Consider the following 8,076-nt stretch of genomic DNA (forward strand, 5'->3'; position numbering starts at 1 on the left):
GTTCTACAGATCTGGTCATTCTTCACGCCTGGCTGTGACCAAATCGTCGTGATATTGCTCCTCCCATAATTACTGCACTCGACATTGAGCAATCCAGTGGTCCTCGTCTTCCATACAATCTGCCGCCTCTTGTCGTTTATTATGTCTTCCAGTTCCTCAATATCTGCTGGTCTTCCTTCGAGCTCTCGTTAGACGAAGATTCCTCCCAATCTTCTTCCTCCGCCACATTCTGTTCTTCCTCCTCTCCCGGTGCCCACTCCCGCAGGAATTGTCTAGACGGTTCTCCGGCCTCCTCTTCTACTGCATTTACAGTAATTGCTCAAGACAACCAATCGGCTACGACATTTTCTTTTCCTGGCTTATAGATTATTTCTAAGATATATTGTGCCAGGAGTTCCGTCCAACGCGTAATCCTAGCCGAAGATTCCTTCAACTGCCCCACCCATTGAAGAGGCCTATGGTCAGTGTGTATCCTAAACCTTCTGCCAAATACATAGGGCCTAAAGTGGTCAACAGCCCACACTATTCCCAAGAGCTCTCGTTCCAGTGCGCTGTATCTGGTCTCCGTCTCTGTTAGGCACCTACTGGCATATTCCACTGGGCGATCTCCCCCTTTACCATCCTGAGACAACACCGCTCCCAATGCATACTCACTCGCATCTGTAGTTATAGTGAATTGCCGAGTGAAGTCTGGGAATGCAAGTACCGGCTCCTGCTGCAGCTTCTCCATGCACCGCCTTATATTGTCTTCCACCAGCGGAGTGATGATCACCTTCCTGCCTTTATTCAGAAGGTTGTTGAGTGGGACGAGGTACTCAGCCTTTTCTGGAACAAATCTCCGGTAATAATTTAATGTTCCCAGCAACCTCCGAACACCCTTCACATCTCTAGGCACTGTCATCTTCCGTATAGCTGCGACTTTATCTGCGTCGGGTTTAACTCCTTCCCTGGAAATCGTGTGCCCCAAAAAATTTATTTGCTCCTGCCCCAAGTGATGATTTATCTGCCGATAATTTGAGTCCAAATTGCCCGATTCTCTGGAATACGCTGTGTAGATGTTGCACATATTCGTCTTCATTTTTACTTGTTGGTTTGTGAATTTTGTAAATATCGTTTGTTTCATTTAACTTGTTTATGTTATTGTATAAGATTTATTCCTTATTTATTACGGGTTACGGAACGTAATTTAAGATGGTGAAAACGGCTGAAGAGTTAAAACTTTGGATATTAAATTTATTTATTGATAAAAAAAAAGTAGTTATTTATTCCATTTAATGTTTTTAATTTGGGTTGATTTGTGAATTTTGTAAATATCGTTTGTTTCATTTAACTTGTTTATGTTATTGTATAAGATTTATTCCTTATTTATTACGGGTTACGGAACGTAATTTAAGATGGTGAAAACGGCTGAAGAGTTAAAACTCGAATACCAGCTGGCTCAATCAACAGTGGAGCGGCAGAAACTTGAAGCGGAGCGCCAGAATGTCGCAGCTCAACTTTCCAAGGCGACCGAGAACACGAAAATCAAACTGTTAAAGATAAGAACGCAGGACTCTGCGTTCATCCATGAAGTAATCAGCCAATTAGAACCGTTCACCGGGATAGTAGACGACCTGGAACACTTCCCTAAATTCTCGAGGCCTGTCTGGTCGGTCGTATCTCGAGGCGCGTTCTGAATGCGGTACAGGGCGATCTAACACTACCCTGGGAAAACTAAAGGTTCGCCTCAAGAAATTATATGGTCCCCCAATTATATGGTCATCCTCCAAGAGGACAAGGCGGGCGGACGTACGTCCTTTTATCGATCTACCTCCACGAAAACTTCCACTCAGGGCAACAACCACAACCTTGGCCCCATCAATCACCGGTGATAAGAGACTTTTTTTCTCTCTTATGTTTAAATTATTTAACTTTTCCAATAGTTTTAAGTTTGTATATTTTTCTATAATTAGTGTTCCTTTTATTATGTTCACTTATTTAAAAATACAACAAAAACAAAATTCGGCTATTCATTTATTTTTTTTCACTACTTTTCACAGTTGGGCTAGTAAAGGTCCTTTGAACCCCTACCCGCCGTAACACTGGTTAAAGTGCTTCCGCCGATCTATCTTGCACCGCATGTACCATGGCCAGTTTACTGAAGACGTCTATACCTCCATCTATACCTTCCCACGTGAACGAATCTACTTGAAGATCACTCAGAGGAGTATCTGCGGTGAGGCTCACTTCTTGCGTCGCCTTGGGTCTATCGTAATGTCTATCGTACTTAGTACTTACACACACTTAGCAGTTTCCGATGATTTCCTGGAGGGTGCGATTCATACTCCATCAGAAGCATCAGCGGCGTAACGCGTGCAACGTTTCGTTGAGTCCTCGGTGGTTTGTTTTGCTTTGATAATACGCGAGAGTCACCTCCTTTTGACGGTCCACGTTTCGGATTGTCTCTATCAAAATTGTACATTGGATAAACGAGCGATCCACCCCAGTTCGATACGTCCACCATTTTTTTTAATCATGTCCCGTACCAGTGCATTTCTGACAAATAAATAGTGGTTCTTCCCAGGTTTAGACGCGTCTTTCAGCACTATTTCACATATTTCTATATTTATTTCACATATATTCTACTATTATGACACATATTTCGTCTTTACGAATGCTCGTTTGCGACCAGATCGCCACGATGGAACTTCTGCCATACTTGCTATAATCAACTTTCAGAAGACCCGACATTCTCGTTTTCCAAACAATCTGCTATCGTTTGTCATTTATAATCTCCTCCAGTACTTCTATTTCCACTGGTCTTTTGTCGTGCGAGCGGTCGTCTGTAGATGTCTCTTCTCTGTTCTCATTCTCAAATGTAGCCTGTTGTTCTTCTTCTGTTGGAGTCACTTCTCTCAGGAATCGCCTTGCGTACCCGGACGGGTATATGTTCTTCTGCAACCGCGTTGATCATTACCGCACGTGAAAGCCAGTCCGCCACAAAATTTTCTTTGCCCGGCTTGTAGGTGATGTCCAATTTATATTGACTTAGCAATTCCTTCCATCGGGTGATTCTCGTGGATGATTCCTTCAGTTTCCCTACCCATTGCAGAGATCTATGGTCCGTATGTACCCTAAATCTTCTCCCGAAAAAGTTTGGCCGAAAATGGTCCACAGCCCAAACTATCCCTTATCCAAATAATTCCCTTTCTAAGGCACTGTACCGTGCCTCCGCTTCTATTAGCCGTCTACTGGCATGGGGTCTATGGGGCGCTCTCGTTTCTCCCCTTTCTGTGATAATACTGCACCTAGAGCATATTCACTAGCGTCCGTCGTTAATGTGAATTGCCTATGGAAGTCCGAAAATGCTAGCACTGGCTCCGTCTGCAACTGGTCTATACACTTGAACGTCATGTTCAATATCCGACGTCATTACTAGTGTACCTTCTTTCTTGAGCAAGTTATTAAGGGGTACCAGTTACCTTGCCATATCAGGAACAAACCTGCGATAATAATTAAGTGCGCTTAATAGCCTGCTTATGCCTTTGATATCGGTTGGCCTCGCTATCCATTTTAAGGCCGCTCCTTTCTGAATATCTGGTCTTATTCCCTCCTTAGAGATAGTGTGACCCAAAAATACCTGACGTTCCCGCAGCCCAAAAACAATCTCGAATGGATAAATGTGTAATGAATGATTATTACCACAATTTATGTACATCATATACGGATGTGAGACAGTTCATGAGATATGAACTGTCTCACATCCGTAGATGATGCTCCCTGACTGCGTTGACAAGTATTTCTCTGGAGAGCCAGTCTGGTCATGGTGTCCATATTATATTGACTTAGGATCTCCATCCATCTGCTGATACACGCGGTTGGTACTTTCAACTTTCCTACCCACTGCAATGGTCTACGATCAGGATGAACCCTAAAACGACTTCCGAACACATAGGGCCGGCAGGAAATGTTCAATCCCTAGAAGTTCCCGTTCTAAGGCGCTGTATCGGGCTTCTGCTTCTGTGAGACACCGATTAACGTATGCTTCAGGACGCTCTCCCTCATCAGTCATCGGCACCAACACCGCCCCGAGAGCATACTACCGTACAGATGCAAGTGAGTATGCTCTCGGGGCCGTGTGAGCGTAAACGGTATTCCGAAGTCGATGAATGCAAGAACTAGTTGTACTAGTTCTACTACTATCGTGCTCCTGTTCTTTAACAAATTGTTTAAGGGGCACAAGTCCGGAACAAATCTTCTGTAGTAATTCAACGTTCCCAGCAATCGCTGTATCCCTTTCACGTCCCGTCCTATGCAGGTCCGACACCTTCTATATGTCTGGTCTCACACCTTCCTTGGAGATAGAATGTCCCAAAAAATTGATCTGGTCTTATCCTAGAATGGACTTTTCTTGGGATAGCTTGAGGCCAAACTCTCGTATCCGCTAGAACACACTCCTTAAATGTCCGTCGGACTGCATGCACCTGACCCTACCTCCGCTGAACCAGACGTACTTGATTTTGTCCACTTTTTGCTTCTGCCTGGTTAACCATTAGAGGTGCTTGTTAGCGGGCGTCATTGCTTCGCTCAGATATACGCGGTGCGCGTTGGTTTCGTCGCGAGTGGAAAAATTCCTTTTGGCTCTTCTTTGCAGCACCAGCTCATCTCTCAGTGTTTGGCGGACGAATCTCACTATCATACGGTCCGGCGCTCCTTCATGTTTAGACCTGTGCCGTACCGCATGGTCTAGATCGTCCGGACACAGCTTCACGCCCAGACCTGCACTAATACTGAAAATCGTTTCCACAACGGTCCCTCCCTGCTTCTCCGGGATTAAGTCTACCCTCAAGGTTTTGTTTTCAATTCATAAAAGGTCAGAACTTCACCAATCCACTTTCAGCTACAGCTAACCAACCTCTACCAGCAGACAACTAACCTGTAGCAGCAGTCAACCCGGAGATAGAGCCATTACCGGAAGTCTCTTTAGCGAAAGCTCATTCCACGACGCTAGAATGGATTAAGGTTCATACGGCAACCGTCTAGGACCTGAGGAAATCGGAGTCGGACTTGGAAAAATTCACCGGAGAAGCTAGAGCATTAAATCACTTTTTAAAAGGGGGTGACCGACTAATAAGCCGAATTGAAGCGAAATCTATCGAAAATGTACTTAGATAGCAAAGATGCGGAGGCATTAAAAGCAGCGGTCGTCTGCAGAGTAAAGAGGGGCATCCTCAATCAGATTCAGGAGGACGAAGAGACCCCTTGGAAAAGAATCAAGGAAAAATTAAAGAAGGCGTTCGCAGGACGATTATATTCATGATGATCAGAGAGACGAAAAAACAGAAACAGTCTAGTGGGCAACATGCCGCGGAACTCCTGGCACGCTATAACAGAATACAAGATAAACTCAGCGAAATCATGGAAACAATCCAGGAACAGGGTCGGATGCAATTCTTATTCCAGGTACTAAATATACAATTGGCAAAGGAGCTAGGGAAGAAGGAAGGATTTCCGAGAGAGCGTTAGTTTGTGGAAATTGATCAAGAACTCATAGAAACAAGCACTAGAGAGGTGGAGGCCCAAATGGAAGTAGATGATCCAGAATGGACCCGGATAGAATACCAACGGCCAAGAAACATGCCCAACCCTTGGAGAAGGAGAGAACACGGAGATAGTAGAATAGAGAGAGCTAGCAACCAAGAATATTGAAGAAGAATAGTTAAACCCGCAAACAATAGTCGGCGGGAGGACCGCAAGTGTCACGGTTGTGGAAAAAATGGGCATTTAGTGGCGTATTGCCTGCGCACGAGATGCTTCGAATGCGGAAATGGGGGAAACATAGCCAAAGAGTGCCCATATATGTACCGCAGAAGAGACAGGGGCCAGGGCGAACCAATGGAGATCAACGCCCAAAAATACGGAAAAGCCACCTTAGGTTGAGTGGATCGCCAAGTGAGTCGACGGAAGTTTCAGGGGTATCAGAAACCGAAGACGAAGTGGATGAAAAAAGGAATGGCAGGAGCCGAGGAAGCGCATGGCGGCAAGGACCAGGAGAAAGGATGGCACATGAACTGAGGAGAATGTAAGCAGAGAGGCAACCGGACATTGAGAAACTCACGTGAAAGCAGAGCAGGGCGGTTTGCCTTTAATCCCAGTGAACGGAGGAATAAGCTGTCTGGTGGACACGGGCAGTTCCAACACCGTAGCTTGTAGAGAAGTACTAGAGAAATTGAGCAGCGAGGGGAGGATACTCCAAGTAAAGGCTTGCAAATGTAAACTACTCACTCTGGATGGGCCATGCAGTGTAGAGGGAGAGATAGAGATAGAACTGGGTAGGTGGGGAGCTAATGGGGACATTTTAAAAATTCATGTAGGGAGTAGGATGTCCAGGGATTATCAGGTGATCATTGGTTGTGATCTTTTAGAGAAAGTGGGGGCTCGGATAAATAATAAGAATGGAAAATGGAATATTAGTAACGGACGAAGGATGTACAGATGCCAATAAACAATAGCAGTTAGGAATCCACGAGTAGGGGCAGTAACGAAGGCGGAGGATTGGAAGAACTCAAATATAACTGAATTTGACGACATTTTCTTTTAAAAGGTGCAACAGGAAGGACAGTGACAAAGACATGAGATTCCGCTAAAGAAAGAAAGAATGACGTATGTTAAAGAACAACGAAACCCACAGGCGCTCAGGATGCACCATCAGAGAAGAAATCGAAAGCTTAAGAAAACAAAGAATCATTGTGGATAGCACGTCACCTAATAATAGTCCGTAGTGGGCGGTGCGGAAGAAACCTACGCCAGGTGAGAACGGGGAGAAATATAAGGGGGTCACTGATTATGGAAAACTAGTATCTAATATCTAGGTTTGAGGATAACCTTGACAGACTAGGAGGAGCTAAAATCTTTACCTGATCGCGAAGAAGCGATTGTTACCATATCATACAGGAGACAGATGTTTTCAGTTTACCGCAGAGTTTGTTTAAGGACAGTTAGCGCTTTTCGAACTGTTTCCTACGAAGCGGTGTGCGTGATAGCCCGAATGCCACCTGTGGAACTCCTTGTTGAAGAAAGAACCAGGCACTATGGACGACGCTTGCACTTTTCCAGAGAAGAAAAGCGAAAAATAACCATCGACCAGTAGCAGCAGCGTTGGGAGGCTGCAGATTCCGGGAGGTGGACTCACAGGTAAATACCCGATGTGGGCAAGTGGTATGGTCGCCAGCATGGTGAGGTGGACTTTTACATAATCCAATTGTTGACTGGACATGGATGCTTTAGAGCCTACCAGTACCGAATCAAACTTGACAACACCGCAGAATGCCCTGGATGTCAGACTGTAGAGGAAACCACGGAGCACGTGTTTTTCACTTGCATTCGCTTTGCAGCAGAAAGAAGTGAATTAGAGAGAGTGTGTGGAGGACACATTACATCAGAGAACGTGGTGAACTATATGCTACTCTCAGAGCAGCATTGGAGCGCAGTGAAGAGATTCACCACAGTCGTCCTCAAGAGGTTGAGAGAGGAAGAGAGGGCTAGAAGACGTAACTAGCATGGAAACGTGAAAACCATGCGAAGAAAACGAGGCGGCACTCAGCCATTTCCCTCCGTGAAGTAATGCCAAGCGGCGGTCCCCTGGGGAAACAGGGATAATCCCACACAGGGATAGGTACGGGCTTATCCATGTATTTTGAAGATTTCCACCGACCCTCGTAAAAAAACAAAAAAAAAACAATGTTATTCATATATATAAGTTACTTACCCATTGTATTATATATTTCACTTTTCATTCATACAGTTTGTAATAAACGAAGTTTTGTATTTACTGATTATACAATCTCTTAGCCGGGAAAAAAAAAAAAAAAAAAAAAAAAAAGGTTCTCAAAGGGAAGGGACCTACTAGCGGACATGAGGACGCTATTAAAGCTGAAAAGAGAAGTAGGGGAGGACTATCGCACTTATGCCGACCGGTGTGAGGAAGCGGGTATTTTGGCGTTCACAGTTGACGACTTGCCTATAGAGGAACAACGTGAAGGCGCCAGGACGGTGATGAACAGAGTGGTATTAGGGATGTTCCAGTTGGGAACCGAG

General features: G+C 44.9%; 1 protein-coding gene across 1 annotated transcript in view; it reads right to left on the reverse strand.

Moving 5' to 3' along the window:
* The window catches only part of Rab19 (RAS oncogene family member Rab19), a 104,373-nt gene that overhangs the window by 30,599 nt on the left and 65,698 nt on the right, over nucleotides 1-8,076 (reverse strand). The gene's annotated exons all lie outside the window — the stretch shown is intronic.

This window comes from Halyomorpha halys, unplaced genomic scaffold, assembly GCF_000696795.3.
Source record: "Halyomorpha halys isolate HHAL.00 unplaced genomic scaffold, Hhal_1.1 Scaffold1022.1, whole genome shotgun sequence".
Classification (NCBI taxonomy): Eukaryota; Metazoa; Arthropoda; class Insecta; order Hemiptera; family Pentatomidae; genus Halyomorpha; species Halyomorpha halys.